The sequence below is a fragment of the Squalius cephalus genome (genome assembly GCF_949319135.1).
Source record: "Squalius cephalus genome assembly, chromosome: 4".
In the NCBI taxonomy this organism is placed as follows: Eukaryota; Metazoa; Chordata; class Actinopteri; order Cypriniformes; family Leuciscidae; genus Squalius; species Squalius cephalus.
The window spans coordinates 42,531,363-42,550,577 of NC_137125.1; the positions used below are offsets into that span (position 1 = coordinate 42,531,363).

Consider the following 19,215-nt stretch of genomic DNA (forward strand, 5'->3'; position numbering starts at 1 on the left):
CGTTTTTCAGTGGGAGGAGGTGGAGTGATGATACCGAGAGCAGGGTCACAGTTATCAGAACAAACGGAGAGCAAGAGAAGCAGAAATACTGAAAGAATGAGATAGAGAAAGAGAGGACAGGGCCACAGGGAGGAGGCACAGGGCCAGCTGGAGGGCCAGGCTATGTGCTTTGTGTATTTGCAGCAACAATACAGGGCAGCTGAGAGTTGCCCCATGACCGTTTCTCTGAGGGCAGCCTGTACCCTGTCCACACACACACACACACACACACACACACACACACACACACACACACACGGGTCACTGCAGAGCTACTCAGCTGCTGATGCAGTCAACTGGAAACAGCCACACTCCTAAAATCAGATTGTTTTTTTTTTTCTTTCCTGTCAAATACACTCAAGTGCATGCTTCACAGACCTTCATATTAAATGACATATGGGTTTGCTGTTGACACTGTCCAGGAAAGATAGCCAAGCTTGAGGCTCGGAGAATGTGTGTAAGCCTTTAAAGGGGGTCATATCATAAATTATATTATTTTTTTATTATTATTATTCTTTCTTTTCTCTTTACTTCTTATGCTTAAAGTTTTTGTTGCTTCGAAAACAGTCATAATTTTTACGTTATAGTTTTACATTACTTTTTCACCCTCCTTCTGACCTTTACAATTAAGTGTTCTGTGTTTTGCTGCTGTGCCTTTAAGACTCCTATATAAATAGCTGAATAATAGTGCTTGACAGATGTAAACTGCTGGAACTCTACGGCGCCCCTAAAGGGACATGGTGGTGGGACAAATATGAGATGGGAGAAAAAAATATAGAATCAAAAACGTTTGCGTTTCCCGAGAAACTTTACATTCACTTGCAAAACATCCCTGAGAAATTTAGCATTCTCTCGCAAAACCTTTGCTTTCCCCTGTGAAACTTTCCGTTCACTTGCAAAGAACTTAAAAGTTAGGGTCTCTAGGAACTATTTATTTTTAGATTTTGTGAAAAAAAAAAAAAAAAAATAGTAACAATAATAGTAATAATAGCTATAATTATTATTATTGTTAGTAGTTATAATAGTAGTATTTCTATATAATAATAATAATAATAATAATGTATGTTTTCGATATATATTTCCTTAAAATGCTCACTCAGTCTGGATGCTCTTAAATCCGCAGTAAGGATGCTTTCCTGTCACATATCACATATGCACACTTCAATAAGCCAACAGAACGCAGTTAATATGTTTACATGGCCGTTAATATGTTTACATGCCAGAAGAAATCAGGCTAAGGGGCAAAAATCTAGCTGTGACGTTCGGTTTATGCTTATTCCGATAAAGGAAAACTGGTTAACATGTTTACATGGCCTTATGCATTGTCAGCTTATTAAGCATAATCAGGTTTAGAACTTGCATATAAACGCACTCACTGAGATCCATCAGAAGGATGTGCAGAGTTGTAGGTGCTACACGCATCCAGGAACAGCTCAAGGTTTGTTGCATTTTTCCACTGTCATTAATTCTTGTTTTTAGGAATAATAGTTTTTATCCTACTTCTTTTTTTATTACTTCCTCATGGAAATGTGTGCAGCCATGTTAATACTATGTTAATAATAGCAATCAGACATCAGAAATCCACTTTTTTTGCAGCTATACAAGGATTTTCTGAGTTTGAGTTCTGAAAGTTACAGTACATGATACATTTCTTAAAGAAATTTGAATTCTCATGATCATGATCGGACGTTTGTGCATTGAACAACGTCCTGGCTGGGCTGAAAGGTCGCCAGCCTCTTCATAAAGGTTTGTGTTTCTGTGACTATAGTTTCCTTTGTGCAGAACAAACAGTGAAATATTGTTGTTCAAATGTGTTCGAGCATTTGGATCACAAGCTGTGTGTGGGGCACGGACAAGTATGCTTGTGTGACCTCTGACCTGTCTTCCTCTCAGTACACATCTAAAGGAAGTTCCGCCTGCAGTTAGCCCACACAGACAGGAAATCATGTAGTGCAGAGGGAAGTTGTAGGGCTCTAAAGTTGTTTTAGATGTTGTGACCTCTTTGACCTCCACTCATGATGCAACGTCCTCTTTCCTTTATTGGAAAACACAGCTGAAAGCATGTGTGTGTTTATCCGTAAAGTGAAAGTCGCTGTCTGAAGAATGCACCGTATGCATCCGTTTGTGTACGTGTGTATCCCATTAACTCTTACAAGACACCTGCATGCACTCCAAACACCGGGACTCCTTGGTTTTCCTGCAGGCAGATCGCTACAGGGACCCTTGTCTTGCTCTGTAAACAAATACAGGCATGATAGAGGACGTGGCTGAACCCGTGTTTGAGCTGAGAAGTACAACTATGTGTTAGTGTGTACAGCACGTCAGGCCTCTGGTGCTCTCTAACAAAGCACCTGTTTACTCTGCCGTAGTCTCCAATGTAAATACATACCTAGAAATGGAAGCAAATTGTGCTTGGCATTATAAAGAGCACATGAGGAACGGAGCTGGGGTTTTGACCATGGCCTTCTCTAACTGGAGAGATGATGCTGGATGTTATTGGATATTATGACTACTACTTTTTCTGGTCATCTAGAAAAGTGTTTAACCTATGTAAGTGATTCAAAATACAGCATCAGTTGATGCAGATCACAAAAGCTAGCTTTTTTGTACTGCAAAATTCATACAAATGTCCTATACTGTCCAGTTGTGTCCCACTCACTTTAGTGTCTGTCTGCCTCTGGGACGATATTTGGTTTCTTTCTTTTTCTTTTTCTTTTTCTTTTTCTTTTTCTTTTTCTTTTTCTTTTTCTTTTAAAAAAAAAATAAAAAAATTAATACTTCTATTCAGCAAGGATGCATGACGTTGATCAAAAACTTGACAGTTTTTCAACATTCATTCAGGAAATATTTCCTAAGCACCAAATAATCATATCAGAATGATTTCTGAAGAATCATGTGACACTGAAGACTGGAGTAATGATGCTGAAAATTCAGCTTTGCCATCATCGATTACATTTTAAATCTATTAAAATAGAAGTGTTATTTTAAATTGTAATATTTAACAATAATACTGTTTTACTGTATTTTGATTCAATTATTGTAGCCTTTGTGAGCATAAGATACTTTATTTCTCATTAGTCTACACTGCATCAGTACTTTACACTGAGAAAGTTAAGAATGTAACAGAGTTTAGACTTGGATTAAATAGAAATAATTGTGTGTTAAACTAATGTCACAGTATGTTGCCCCTTTTCAGAGACTTTCAGAGAGTGGTCCATTTTCCCAAAAAAATATGAATATGAATAAGTGAAAATTCTTAAAATATTATAATGTTAAATATGAAAAGAAATGTTAATTCTTGCTTTTAGAATAATATAAAAGTGCTGTGGGGTAAAATATCATACTATTGTACCATATCAAACACTCAGAAGTCAATTCACATGTGCAAGCTTTTTTTTAACAGCATTTATTCATTTAGGTTGATGTTAACCGATAAGTATGCGATTTGTTCATTCTTAATTCATGTTTGTTCAAAATACATAACTAACAGTAAACATTATTAATATACAATTATGAATGTAGAAATTAATCAAGCTTAATAAATTGTTATAGAGTTGTTCATTGTTAGTTCATGATCAATGCGTTAACTGATATGAAGTGCTACCTTTTTATTTTTTGTACTGTTGTCACCATAGTGCCACTGGAGTCATGTAGTCCACAACTAGTAAACACAGAACTAATCGACTAGTCAGTGCAACCCTACTGGCTATCGGTGTATTTAAAATAAATCCTTCTCTCTCAGTGCACTATTCAGTGAAACACATCATCTGTCATCAGGCGACAGATTGTCCCACACTCCTCTCCCAAATTCCCTGCTGAGTGTCTCTCTCAATATGCCCAGTGCCACCGTATTCCCTGAGTCTCCCTCCCAGTAGACCTGCCCCACTCCGGCTCTCTTCAGTACCTGAACTCCCTCACTCGAGCGGCCGTCGGGCTAATTGCGGCAAACGCGCCTGTGAATGTATACGCAGTCATTACTGCTCACAGTGTGTGAAAACAGCAGAGGCCACATAAAGACGCACTCATTATGAAAAATGAGGCTCTTGAGTGAATTACATCGATGCGTTTGTGTGTCTTGTAGGTTGCGGCGTCCCCTGCGAGACGCCGCGATGAAGGGCGTGGGCAGGGACGGAGCTCCCTAATCAACACGGCAATCGCATTTCCATATAAACAACCAAAAGCTCGTCTACATACAATCCAATTCCATATGATGTGGGCTTGCCGTCAGGGCTTGTAATTGCTTCAGTTCACCGAGTGTTAGAACAGGGCAGAAGAGGACGAGAGAGGCCTCTGGAGAAATGGAGGAATAGTCCAAGCGAGAGATTTTTCAATGACCTGAGCTCTCCAGCGATCTAGTATCCAAATACACTAAATCAATGCTCAGTCATACAGCGATAACAAGCCTCCTTTTATTTCCACAGTAATGGTTATGAATAATGTAACTACAACATTTAATGCGGCATAACCTGTTTTTAATGCCCATCAAATGTTTTGGAGAGCAGTGTTGGTGACTTCACACAAAACATAGTACCCAGTTTCATTCTAATAGGTTGATTTTGGTTTTGAAGCAACGACGACAACAACAAAAACTGGCCCCAAACTTTTGAACAATAGTGTATATTAAAGCAATTTAATAATACTTTATAATAATAATTATTTTGCATCTTTTTCAAAGCTTAAAGGCATTAGTTCCCATTTATTGCCCTTTTATGTAAAAGAGCAGCATGAACACTTTTCAAAACATATTTTTATGTTCCACAGAACAAAGTCCTACATTTTTGGAATTGCATGAAATACAGAATATTCATTTTTGGGGTGAACGGTCCCTTTAAGATCAGTCTCCAGGATCCTGCCTCATTCCACAGATTGATTTGTTTTCAAGTGCTTCCCTCTGCAAATCAGGCAGATCATGTGATCTCCTTCAATGCAATAGCTTTAAATAATGAGAATCATACATAAACATCACCTGCTCTATTCATCTCAGGTGAGAGAGAACCTCTCTCTCTCTCTCTCTCTCTCTCTCTCTCTCTCTCTCTCTCTCTCTCTCATTCTTGTTCTCTTGCCCCCTCTGGGATTCTTCCCCTCCTGTGGGTTAAAGTAATGTCTGGTCCTTTGGGTTTTCTTCTCCTTGAGATGAACAGAAGGAGAGGAGGAGAACAGGTAGTAGCATTATTCTTGGCTTTTCGTCGGTAATGCTGAACCCTGGCCAATTAGGTGGATTAAAACCAACAAAACACCTCCATTAGTGGGAGGTATTGTTACATGCTTGCTGATCATTTAGAAATAAACTCCTGAGTGCCTCCTGGAATTCTCCCCCAGAATCTGTTTCCCTTTCATCTCGCAGGTCTTGTGTTCTCAGCAAAGAAATCAGAACTTGTGTTGGTGCCATGCATTTGAACGCTGCTTATGGCTGTGCAAATAAACATTTAATAGCTTGTAGTTGAGGCATAAATGGAGAAAAGCTTTAGTTGTGTCCGTTTACGTTTTATTTAACACTTCTGAAACCTTGGACTGAAGTTGAACTTCAATCTAATGGGAAAATGGTCGCTCATTCATAGAGAACTTGAGCATTGCACTACCATTTAAAACATTTGGGGATGGTTAGATTTTTTTTATGTTTTTGAAAACATTTACATTGTGAAATATTACAATAAAAAAAAAATTGCTATCTTATTAGTTTTTATTCACTGTAACAGTAAAGCTGAATTTTCAGCAGCCATTACTAGTCTTCAGGGTCACATTATCCTTCAGAAATCTTTTGGATGTGCTGATTTGGTGCCCAAGAAATATTTCTTATTATTATCAGTGTTGAAAAGAGTTGTGCTGCTTTTAACTGTGATGCATCCTTTTTTTTTTTTTTTTTTTAGGATTCTAAGAAATAATCTATTTCTATTTAAAATAGATTATTATTGTTAACATTTATTTAACATAGAAATATATTCTTATTCTTACATATAAATGTCTTTACTGTCACTTTAGATCAATTGAATGCTTTATTTCTGTATACAAGTAAAATTTTCTTGTATTGACATATATTTACGTTTTGTATTTTAAATAGCCAATTGGCGTTAGTTTACATCACAGCCCTCCCTGTACATGAATTGCTTCAAATGCAGGTAATATTGGGGGGAGGAACATTCTTATTTTGGGGGGGACATTCTTATTCCTGAGAGCATTTGATTGGACAAAAGTTTGTAGTCTTCAATTGTAACTGTTTTCCCAGAGGAGAAAGACTCTGCTAAAACAGTGCACTAACATATAGAAAGCCTCAAGCTAACAGACAATCTTAGAGTAACTATGCACTGCACCATTAAAAAAATCATTGGTCTCTTCTTAGGCATATCATTGATAATTACACAGGTGTTTTGTGCCTAGGAACGTTTGTTTTAATTTGGTTGTTTTAGTTGTGTTGGTCGATGACTCTCTTCACTTTCGCTTCTGAGCTCTGAAACCGAACATATTGAGAGCTCTCATCAACAATTGAATAGCTGAAAAGGAATTAACCTCTAAGTAGTGCGCCGTACATTTGCAGAGTGTGCCCGTATCAAAGAGCATATTTAATAGAGCGCTGTTGCGTGGAGAGCTCGAGCGGAGTGTTAAATAGGCCGAGAGCTGGAAGTGAAGGGCAGAGGTGATATTCTCGCTAAAGGTCCCTAACAGCCAGAGTAACGTGTCCGCACACACGCTAGAGAGATGTATACGCATCCTGCATCCGGGATTCTAATCATCACATGTGAACACAATGGGTGCAGGAAGTTTGTTTTTTGTCATACCCAGGAGACATGGAGTGAGAGATATGGAATTCATGTGTGTGTATACGCCAGTGTGTGCGTCCCTGGGGTTGGGGGGCCGTGCCGTGATGGTACAGATGGGACAACATATGACATGTGAGGGTGTGGGGACACTGAGGCTCTCTCCGTCCATCTGGACTCCCCTCTGATCTGCCCTGCCTCCCTCTGCCGTGTGTGTTTGTTTGTGTGTGTGTGTCTGTTTGTTTGTGTATATGTGAGTAAGGGCTAGCCATTCGCTCCTACATGGCTGTTTGTTTTGTGCAGCGAGAGCTAAAAAGTTTATTAGATCCGAATCTCTTATTTAGCAGTTCGTCCGAAAGCAAACTTTTGCTCAGAATAAAAAATTTGGAACAAGCCTTATATGAAACATTACTGACACCGCAAATCATGTGGCAACTTGAGAAGAGTTGTACAATGACTTTTCTAAGCTTTCCATGCTTCTAAGCTTAGATTTCCTGGGGGGCATAAAATTGATTTACATGGAAGGAGGTACTTGACATTTAAGTGATTTGTTATGTAATATAGACCCCAGCTTTTCTTTGGCATGGGACAGTAAGTAAGAACCTAGAGCACCTCATCTTTCATCAATGGGCAAGGTTAAGCACAAGCATTTTTATGGTCTGGTTTTAGGGATGCAATACTGAACTGGTTATTAGCCAATATCTGCCTTTTTAAATGTATACCTACAGTATTGTTCATAAGTTTGGTGTTAGTAATTTTGTATTATTATTATTTTAAATAAATGAATACTTTTATTCAGCAAGAATGCATTGAATTGATCAAAAGTTGACAGTAAAGACTTTCACATTGTTATAAATATCTATATCAAATACAATGCTGTTCTTTTGAACTTTCTATTCACTGAAAAAAATACATCACTGTTTAAAAAAAAATATTAAAGGAATAGTTCACCCAAAAATGAAAATTCTGTCATCATTTACTCTCCTTCAAGTTGTTCCAAACCTGTATGACTTTCTTTCTTCTGCTGAACACAAAAGAAGATATTTTGAAGAAAGTCGGTAACCAAGCGACTGATGGACCCCATTGACTTCCATAGTAGGAAAAAAAAAATACTATGGATGTCAATGGGGACTAGCAACTGTTTAATTACCAACCTTCTTTAAAATATCTTCTTTTGTGTATAGCAGAAATCATACAGGTTTGGAACAACTTGAGGGAGAGTAAATGATGACAGAATTTTCATTTTTGGGTGAACTATCCCTTTAAGTAGAACAACTGTTTTCAACATTGATAATAATAATAAATATTTCTTGAGCACCAAATCAGCATATTAGATCATGTGACATGTGACTGGAGTAAGGATGCTGAAAATTCAGCTTTGCCATTACAGAAACAAATTAAATTAAAAAAACAATTGAAAACAGAAGTTGATTTAAATGGTAAGACTATTGCATAATATTACTGTTTTTACTGTATTTTCGATCAAATAAATGCAGCCTTAGTGAGCATGAGAGACTCATTTCAAAAATAATTTTAAAAATCTTACTAACCCCAACTTTTTTATATATTTTATAGATTCATCATCCTTTAATGAAGTGAGCATTCATTTTATATCAATGGCATCATAGGGGACTATGCACATTCATAGTGTCGCACATTAAACCCTTCTTTCCAGTCAAATACAAAATTTATGTTAAGTGATGTGCAATTTAGCTGAAAATACTCTGCCATCAGCTGAGGTGGGAAGACGTTCTGCATTTGACAGCGTAGTTTTGACCCTTCTATCGCTCCAACACAACCTATCCAATCCAGAAGCTGTAAACCTGTCATTTGAACATGTCTTTATCCCCCTCCTCCTTGTTCTAAAAACGTCATCCATGTCACCCGCCTGCGTTGTCCTCCGCTCACCTCCCTTCGGTGGCCCCCTGTGCCTTAGTGCATTGTGGGTCATCGGCGGAGCTCAGCCCCGTTTGTCAGGTGCTGAGGAGGCTGTTTGAAATTCAAGTTTCGGTAGATTGTCAGACAAGAGGAGAGTGTGTGTCAGGGGGGGAGGCGGCGATTGGAAAGGGGGGGGGGGGGTTGTAGCTTATTACCATATCAAAGAGCCAGCCGCCGTGGTCTAATGGTAATTACAACGGCCAACAATTGGCGCTCGCTGGTCGGATCATAACAAAAAAAAAATTAAGTGTGTGTGTGTGTGTTAGAATGGAATACAGGGGGGTGGAATTGGCCAGGGCATTCAGGTTATGTTAATACAGCTCATCTATTTAATTAGTGCTCAGACGCAGGCTTTGTTTACTTCTGACATGTCTTTTTTAAAAGTGTGTGTGTGAGAGAGACAGTATGTTAACGGAGGTTTTTGGGAATGATTTGGCCCATAAGATTGAGTGAGAATAGTACAGGCAATAATGAGCTCCACTGTGGATGGACCTTTTGATGGTTGTCCTGACTCCGCCCCTCTGCTCGGCCCCCACTGGATCTGCTCACCAAAGAACACACACACACACACACACACACACACACACACACACAGAGGAGACGGAATTCACATTGTCCAGCAACCTGGCCAGCAACACAACCTACTGTATTACTGCATATGGTTTGTGTGCATCACTAGGAAGGCCAGAAAAAAGATAGTGGATCTTAGTATTTCTATTCTGTGTATACTTTTTAAAATGTCATGAATATTATGAAGTGTACTTGTTTCCTTTGCTTTCATGAAACAATAACGTTGTTCCAAGACCTAGTGTGCCGATCATGTTGGTAGCCTAGTCTGAGAGTGTTTCTGGAGAGAAGTAAGAGTGCCCAATTTTATAATCCAATCAATCCATATAATGGATACATTCAGGTTTTACTTTACTTTTCACTCATGAATATTTTTTTTTTCTTTTTACTATAAAATAATAATAATATAGGTTATTTTAAGTTCCATCACATCAGAGGGACTATTTACACCTGGTCACTTCATGCGTTTTCTCTGATTGGATAGCTATCCGATCGTGAAAAGTCCAGGTGTAAATGCTCTCCGAAACGAGACAGATTTGACTCCGATCGCTCAAAGCACTTCAGGAGGTGGTCTGAGACGCATTCCAAATGAAACCGGACAAGTTTAAATGCATCTGGTTGTTGAAACCACATATGTAAACTTTAATCCTCCCATTATGTATAAAAAAGTGAGAGAGTATGTTATATAGGCTATATGACATGTTATAGCCAGATATGACGGCACTACTGCAACATGCATTGGAATTGAGGATCGGATTTATATTCGTTTTGCAGAGACAAATTTATGTGGCCAAGTGTAAATGGAACCGTTTTAACAAATCAGACAGCTATCCGATCAGTAAAAACAAGATGAAGTGATCAGGTGTAAAAAGGCAAAGAAAAAAGAAAAAAAAAGATTTCTTTATTGTATTAATTAATTAATTATTATTGGTTGGATAACTTTGGGAAGACCAGTCATCAATCTGGGTGGGCCAGTGCCACTCTGGACATGGATGTGCCCTTTTCCCTGGTGTGCATAAGGAGTGGGCTAAACTATGAATGAGGATATTTTTGAGAAGTGTGTGTGTTTGATTGTGTTTGTGATGACAGGGAGCTAGATGGTTATGGAGTTGTGATGGGCCTATTTGAAGGCCTCTTTAGAGAGGAGAGAATCACAGAATATGATGAGAGAATCTGATCGAGGGAGTTGTTTGACCCCTTCCTGATGCCTTTGTGTGTGTTTGCATGCGTGGATGTGTACAAAGCATTTTCGAGCACCTATAAACTGTGTTTATCATACAGATCATCCCTCTATTACCCTGCACACTTGAACCAGTTGTGCACTGACACACAGCTGAAGAGGACATACACTCCTTGATGTTGTATCATCACAGTGGTTTGTGACTACTGTAGAAACAAATGTGGTCATGAGGGCCACATCTTCTAGGGGAATTTATGTAATGAAAGCTGTCTCTAAATGTACCTTTGAGCTTTATAGTATGCACAGTTTTAGGAAAGATGCAACTCTTTATAATATTCATACATGTCCCCAACATGCTCAGCAGATTTACTCAGAATTGAGGAATTGACATCTCTGATTTTAAAATCCTTTCTGCATTTGCTATTCAGCTTAGAAAATGCGAAAAACAGATTTCATCTGTCAACATTAAAACAAAATGTAAAGCAGGAAAGCTTACTAAAAAAAAGAAATATTAAAAAAATTATTCCAAAAAAGAAAGAAAAAAAGAAGTCATCATAATCCTTCATTCAAATAAATACAGTAATAACTTGTAGTTACATTACATAGCTATTTTTGCATTATTTTATGCAACTGTTGTAAGTAATGTTGCCTTTCTAAAATCTTGTCATTAGTTAACCAACTTTTAATGCCTTATCAGTGTTAACATAATTGGCCCTGGTTTACTCACTTCAGTTCCATATTATGTTGCAAGGCAGATTTAAATTTTATACCATTGAATTATGCAATTTTTTCAGTATATTCGGTTTCACTCTCGACAGTTCGCTGGTTAAATGCGTTCCAAATGCAGTTTCGTACTGACGTTTTTCTTGACGTAAGTTTATTTTTGTATAGAAAAAGTCTGAGGATACAAACAGCCATCTTCGAAAGTTACCCATCAGTATAATAAGTTTGACAATATTCTCCCATGAAGATTTCTGGAAACTGCGAGTCTGTGTGTCAGCAGGTCATAAGGGCCTGTTCAAGAGGGCCTCATTAATAAACACAGTGAGTGTGCGAACTGTCATGCTGTTATCACGCTGTATAACAACACCATGACAAGGGAACTCATTCAGCAACGTCCACGCAACGTCTGTGCGACGTCTGTGCAATATCTTCCCCATATGCCCCACAGCCACTCAGATAAGAGGAAGTCATGTGGTCATCAGTAGAGCTGTACCTGTGTGTTGTCACCCAAGGCCTTATGGAGGATAAAAGTGTCTTATTTTAGTCTATGTGCTGCTAATATCTGAATATGTGCATGTGTGTGAAGCCTAAATTAAGCCTAAGGGGAGACAATCCATGACACAGGGTGCTAACAGCATGCTCTATGCTTTCGGTCCTCTCTCTCTCATTCTGAGCACTTCATTCTCTCACACCTCTCTTGCCCTTGAGAGGAAGTGCACTGCCGCCTGTAAGTGAGAGCAAATGTCCTGTTATGAAGACGAAAGTGAGAGAGAGTGAACTAAGAGAATCTGAAGTGAAGGATAATGAGGAAAAGGAGTGAGGGAGAGACAGATGGAGAGAGAGATAGGATGCCTTTTTTGCAGTTTAGTAGTTTGTGCTAAAGCTTAATGTTTTTGTGACCAAAAAATTCAACATGCTTTGCTTTTACCTAAATCTTGGCGAATGAAAAGGCCCTCATGCTCAGTAAGACCAAAAGGTTTTTTTTTTTTCCCAACACACCTTATCACTCACTTTACAGGTGGTTTTAAGGTAGATCAAACAGACTTAAACCATCTGTTGCATGCAGATAAGAGCTCAACAGAAACTTTTAAAACTTGCGTGTGGATGAGGCGGCCTGGGTGCAAACCCATAATGAGGCATTTACACTGACGCCGATTTACAGCCACACAGTGACTAGTTGGCATTGGCTACATCCAGATTCCTGTACTGAATGTGATTTGAGAACTTACTTTTTGTGGGTGGATGATTTTAGTTTTTCCCCACAAATTTTTTTTATAAAATAAATCCAACCCATATTTCCCTCCAAAATCATTATTCTAAAATACGAAATAATATTTTACTTGAAGAAAACTATTTTACTTGCATTGTGACATTATACTTGAGCACATTTTCCACTTCAACTCTCATAACAATAATAAAACAAATTCTTATATTCTCATGACTGTAATGAGAATAATATATTTATTGTTAATGTAAAGCGTTTATACATTTATTTCTGAACTGCAACATGTTTGTTATACTGCTTTTCAGTCTGTCAGATAGCTTTCTGATATATTTAGGACTTTCATTCAATAGATTTTTCAATTCAAATTTAATGAAATTACATTTTCATATTTCTTTACTTTAATAGACTGTGTCAATGTAGTCTACAGACTAATAATTCAAATGCAAACAACAATCATAAGTCGCTTGCATGTGTATGTAAAGTGTCTTTTGATGGATGGCTACATTTAACTGAAAGATTGTAATTTCAGTCATTCGTGTCACATGCGTTACCGTGACAGATTGGAAATATGCAGCAAAGCGTTTCTCGTGGTAGGAAGCAGAGGGAATATGTCATGCTGTACGGAGCAAAGAGAAAAGGGCTTTATTTTCGTGGCATGACGCCGCAGACACACAAAGACTGTGAAATCAGGGGCTTTGGAAGGTAACCATTTACTGTTGACTGTTGCTAATGGTGAAGAAGAAAAACAGCTGTCCACCTTAAAGTAGAAAAGTGACAAAAATAGGGTGTTACGCAAAGAAAAAGTCAAGTGATTTATAGAGGCTCACATGGCAGCACAGATGCTGGTTTTCAGAGGCGAAAGACTGCATGTATACACAGATTAGCAATTGCATTATCAAACAGTGACACCAAAAAGTATTTTTTGACATTTAGACATTGTGTCTAACTACTTTTTTGGGCCACCGATTGCAAGCTCAAGCACAGAAAGAGAACTTGTTCTCTGAAACGCTTGTATTTCTGATATTCGGATGTATCTTGACGTCAGATAAACCCAATCTTCTCAGTTTTAATACCCTTCCCAGTGTTAACCGGGTCAACAATTTCTAAATCTCTGTCTCTAAAATCACTGTGTTTTTGCTTCTCAATTCAAACAAGCACTGGAGATTGACTGCTAAACTGCTTGTCTGGTCTTGTTCTTGAAACTACAAGCAGACAAACAAGATAATCACTCCTGTTCTACATATGGACACTTTTTTAATTACAAGTCTTTCAGAGTCAAAGTCTATTTTGTTTTTGTTCCTCATCACGGCATCTTGGCAAACACAAGAATCTTTTTTTTATTTTTTTATTTTTTTAACTTTGCTGAAATTTTTTTCTTTTATCTTAGGAATTGTGTTGACCGATGCATTAGGTCATTGCTGTCTTTTTTCACATATGTACACACAGGGATTGGACAATGAAACTGAAGTGCCTGATTTTAGACAATCATTTATTAGTATAGTGTAGGGCCTCCTTTTGCGGCCAATACAGCATCGATTCGTCATGAGAAGGTAGGGTACAAGTCCTTCACAATGGCCAGAGGGATTTTGAGCCATTCCTCTTCCAGAACAGTGGCCAAGTCACTATGTGATGCTGGTGGAGGAAAACGTTTTCCGACTTTCTCCTCCTAAATACCCCAAAGAGGCTCAACAAATATTTAGATCTGGTGACTGTGCAGGCCATGGGAAATGTTCAACTTCACTTTCATGTTCATCAAACCATTGTCACAAGTCTTGCTGTGTGTAATTGTGCATTGTCATACTGATACACGGTACCCCCTTCAGGGTACAATGTTTGAACCATTAGATGCACATGGTCCACTTGAATGGTTCGGTTGTCCTTGGCAGTGATGCGCCCAATGAGCACAGCCATGATATTACAGACCAAACCATCACTGGCAACAGTCCATGTGTTAAGCCTCTTTGGGGCTTCTCCACCGTAACTCTCACGGATGTGGGAAAGATGCAGGTGACTCATCAGAGAACAGTACATGTTCCACATTGTCCACAGCCCAAGATTTGCACTGTTGGCACCAATGAAATTGACATTTGGCATTGGCACAAGTGACCAAATATTTGGCTATAGCAGCCCAACCATGAATATTGACTCTGGATCTCCCGATAAGCAGTTTTGGTGGAAACGGGAGAGTCAAGGTGTGCGTTAAATTCTGCAGTGAGTTGGGCTGCTGTGGTTTCATGTTTTTTGGATACATCCCTTTCAGACAGCTTCCTATTGTGTTGACAGTTACGTTCATGCTGTGTTAGTGTTTGATGGAAAAATGTTGAACAGTGAAAGCAAATACGTTAACTCAAGTGAAATTTGAAGTGAAGTTAACCCAAGATTATGAATAGCATGTTACTTGGAAAGAAAAGAAAATCAGACTTGTGTACTTGGGTTGATTTTTATTAAAATGATTAGCAATCTTAAATTATGAAAATAAAGAGAAATAATTGTAATCCTATCCCAAAGTTCACTGCAAAAAGTGGGGTTTTTTTGCCTTGTGAAAATGTTATTTAATTGTGTGTATTTAGGATACATAAAATGTCAAATTAGTTTTAAGACAAATTTTTTTTTTCTTCAATTTAATTTATTTTATTCCAAAAATGTATATAAAAAAAGCAAATTTATCACCATCATTTTCATCACAAGTGTGTAAATGACACTGTGGTGGTAATGTTCATGAAGACATGAGTGTTTTAAAAGAGTTTATTTTTAATTCCACAGGGCTCAACTTGAAGAAACACCCGATTTCTCACGATTAACCATGACCCCTAATTAACTTAAAATGTGAAAAGCCATTTGTTCATTTTTGAAATCAGGAAAAGGACATAGACCTCTGTATTTCAGCCTGCTGGTCATCATTCACTCTTATTCTCCTTTTTTTTTCTTCCATGTTTCTTCTGAAACTGTTGTCTGACAGGTTCTCATGAAGTAGCTAGAACTAGCCTTGAACTGATTGTGTGAGAGCTGATCCTCATTGGTTCCAGATTGTTCTAACTCCCATGGTGCACCAGCGAGAAAGATCATGGCAGGGTTATTGTATTCTACGCCAGTTTTATGATTAAAACCTGAATAAACGCAGTCACCATGTACAAGGTCTTATCCATTACACCGAAAATCTTTGCAAGCACAGACTGTTATTTAGTTTAATCAGTCTTTCTTTTTATTATATAATTAGCATTAAAAAAACAATATAGTTCTTCACAGTGATTTAAAAATTATTAAACGAAAAGATTGAAAAATGATAGCACAGCCACCAAATAGGAAGCAAAGTTTGGATAAATCAACCAAGAGTTCAGGGTGTGTTTGACGGTAGATATGCTTGCTTTCTGGAATACCTAGATGCTTTTGGATATTTTGGAAAAACAATAAGCTCAGTGGGCCAGTGAATCTAGGCTGGACTTGGACTTTGCTCCTACCTGTAATTGAGTTCTTTTCTCAGCTTTTCACACAGCCTATGATACTTTGCCCCCTCGCATCTCTCTGAGGCGAGAACGGTCCAAACAGGCCGTCTTATTTTGACGGATGTGATGATTGTAAGCATATTATCAATGTTGCCAGCTGAGCCCTATTACAGCATCACAATGGACACTTCTCAACCAAGGACATGGGTCACACACGACAGGCTGTTTGAGGAGCAAACGGATACGCGGCGCATCTGCAGTCGGCCACAATGGAAGACCCTGAGATGCCCAATCATCTGGGTACATAAGCGTCTTTATCTTGCTCTCTCTCTCTTCATATTGTCTTTATTTAACTATTCTCTAGAGATTGTCCCATCTCCTTTTGTTCTTGACCTTTCTGGTTACGGCTTCCTGCAAGCAGGGCCGATATGCCCGGAATAACAGCGTTGCGCTCTGTACTTGGAGTAGTTGGCAAGGTTTTAATGAAAGCTCTTCCTGCTGCTCAGTGTGAGAGCGAGAGAGCTGAATTGTCATAGACTGTAGACCAGCCACAGTGTGTTATAATGCACTCACTATAGGAGAGCAGTAATATGCATCGATTTGGAGGACAAGTGAACAATCAAGAACAGACTGAAGGAAAGAGAGAGGAAAACGGATCAACTGTACATATACAGTTTACGTTTGCAGGCCTTGAGTGGTAGTCCAATGGAATATGTGCTTATATATTTAGGCCACATTTGCATCAGTGTTTCACATTTAACACTGGGATTTTGTGTGTGTTTGTGCGTGTACCTGTCAAAAGTTTGGAAACATAATATATATTTTATGTTTTTGAAAGAAGTTTCTTCAACTCACCAAGGCTACATTTATTTAAAAAATACAGTAAAAACTGTAATATTGCTAAAAAGTATTACAAATTATAAGAACTGTTTTCTATTTGAATATATTTTAAAATGTTATGTATTCCTTTGGCAAAGCGGAATTTTCGGCAGCCATTACTCTTCATTGTCACATGATCATTTAGAAATCATTCAAATATGCTGATTAGACCAATGTTGGTCTATTAAATGCTTTTCTCATCTGCCACAATAATGTAATGTCTTTGAAGTATCTTAATTTGATGGTATTTCTTAGCAAATATTGATATATTTGATTATTTGATATATTTAGAGTCATGTCATCTAATTAATTTGATTATAATTTTTAATTGATTGACCATCTTTAATGTAATGGTGACATTTTTAATTAATAACGTTACTCACACATTCATTTTTGAATCCATGCGTCTTGGTCTACTTGCTCGGTAAAAAAAAGTGAGTGTTTCTGGGTCGAGTTGGATTTTAAAATTTGCAAATAATGTTCAGGGTCTCAGATATAGGCCTGCGCAGACCTCTAGTCAGTGTGCAAGTACTTATGCATGTAAAAGCGTCTTCCATCCATGTGTGACTGTCTGAGGGGACACACACATTGACTGATGTGTGGCATATGCGAGTCTCCCGTGCTGTAGGCTCGGCTGATGGATGACCCGTGGCCCCCATTCGGGTCGCTGGTCGGCACAGGCGCCCCAGCTCTCGAGAGCAGACCGAGGGGGTGCAGTGGAAAGCATCGTTGATTATATCCAGTGGGTGGTCTGCTTGCTGCTACGTGCCTTTTATGTACATAAGCCTCACAGTGCGGACTACGAACAAATGAGCGTGTTCATGGTGGGCACCGCGAGATACTTAGTACATACCCAGCAGAGCGAGAGGAAGGGAGAGCTATCGACAGTTTAGGAGAAGGTATTAAAACCAAATACCATCAGTAAACAACAAAGCATCTTTTTAATGTAGCTGTCGAATGAGAGAGTAAGACTCAAAGCCCGCTTTGCTCGCCAAACGTCAGTTTGTGTTTCATCTGGGTCGATCGCTCTGCCTGCGCCTGCCAGGACCGGAGCGCTTGGCAATATGAACCCCCATCATGAGTTTAATCGTCTCATTCTAATCAGATTAATTAGCATTCCTACGCCTGTCAAGAATAGCACCGCCAATTGTCTTGTTTCGTAGCATCTTTTGTTTTCAAAGCCTCGTCGCCTGTGCACAAGATCAGTCAAGCATGGACACTCAGTGTTAACGTGAAGCGTAAGGGTGGGAAACAGAACCTCGCCGGCCGGTTTGACACAGACCCGAATTGACAGCGTCAGAGACTGTGTTCGACTTACAAAACGTGGATCAGTTTCCATGTAACAGGGACATTAAACCGCATTAAAACAGGAATGGGTGTAATGTTTTCAATATCAGAGCTTTAAAGTATTCCTAGCATGAGGAGTTGGTAAATAATTGACTAGCTTGGCCCGGGGTTGGTCTCATTGTCACTGGGTAACAAGCACAAGGACACCGATCCTCTGTTATTATTGGCCGTGAGTGTTTCAGACGGGGAACGAGACGTGGAGCAGAATAATATGCTCTTTGATCCTCAGCCATCCTTCACACACACTTACCGCACAGACGTCCAGTCAGGTGGCCGCTAAGTGTGTGTGTACGAAAAGCCCAGGGTCTGCTAATGCAACCCAGGTGGAGCCAGAGCATTTGGATATTAATTAAACCATTCACTTTTGTTCTCGCTCTCTCTCTCTCTGTGTGTGGTAAAAGGCCAGCTCTTTTGTTACTGCAGGGTTTTTTTTTCTTCAGAGCTATGACAGTGCTCATTGTTGTGGCGGAACGGAGGAGGTCTGGGCTGTGAGCGAGGGAGCGAGTCAGTGGACGGGGTCTAGGCTAATGACAGGAAGTCTTTAAAGTCTGCAGTGCATTTCATCTGTGGCGGTGGGGAGCCCGCTGGCCAGCGCCTGTGTTTGATCCATTCCCAGCCAGGAGCACAGAGCTACAGCCACTTAATTAACAGAGCTCTTATTACACACACACAGTGTCACACTTAAGAGAGAGATGCACACAACAACATGCTGTAGAGTCCAATCCATAGGCAAGGCAAGTTTATTTATGTAGCACATTTATGGCAATTCAAAGTGCTTTACATAGAAAGGAATAAAAATAATCACAAAATAAAAGCAAAGGAAAATTAAAACAGTTATTCAAAATGCTTTACATAGAAAGGAATTAAAATATCACACTATGGCAATTCAAAGTGCTTTGCATAGAAAATAAGCCCAAAATAAAAGCAAGGGAAATTAAAAGAGTTATAAAAGGAATAAAATAGATAAATGATACAGTTATCAAATTAATTAGAGTAAAATTAATTCAAGTAGTAAAAAGATGATGCATAGAATAAACTATGCTCACCTGGCAAAACACTGGTGTATCTTATTTTGCATATAGTTTTACTCTTACACTGTGTTTGTGGTGTTTATTCGGCACG

The 19,215-nt window shown here is 38.8% G+C and overlaps 1 protein-coding gene across 8 annotated transcripts in view; it reads left to right on the forward strand.

Annotated features, from left to right (window-relative positions):
* Positions 1-19,215, forward strand: part of sox5 (SRY-box transcription factor 5) — a 235,917-nt gene that overhangs the window by 65,312 nt on the left and 151,390 nt on the right. The window lies entirely within an intron of this gene.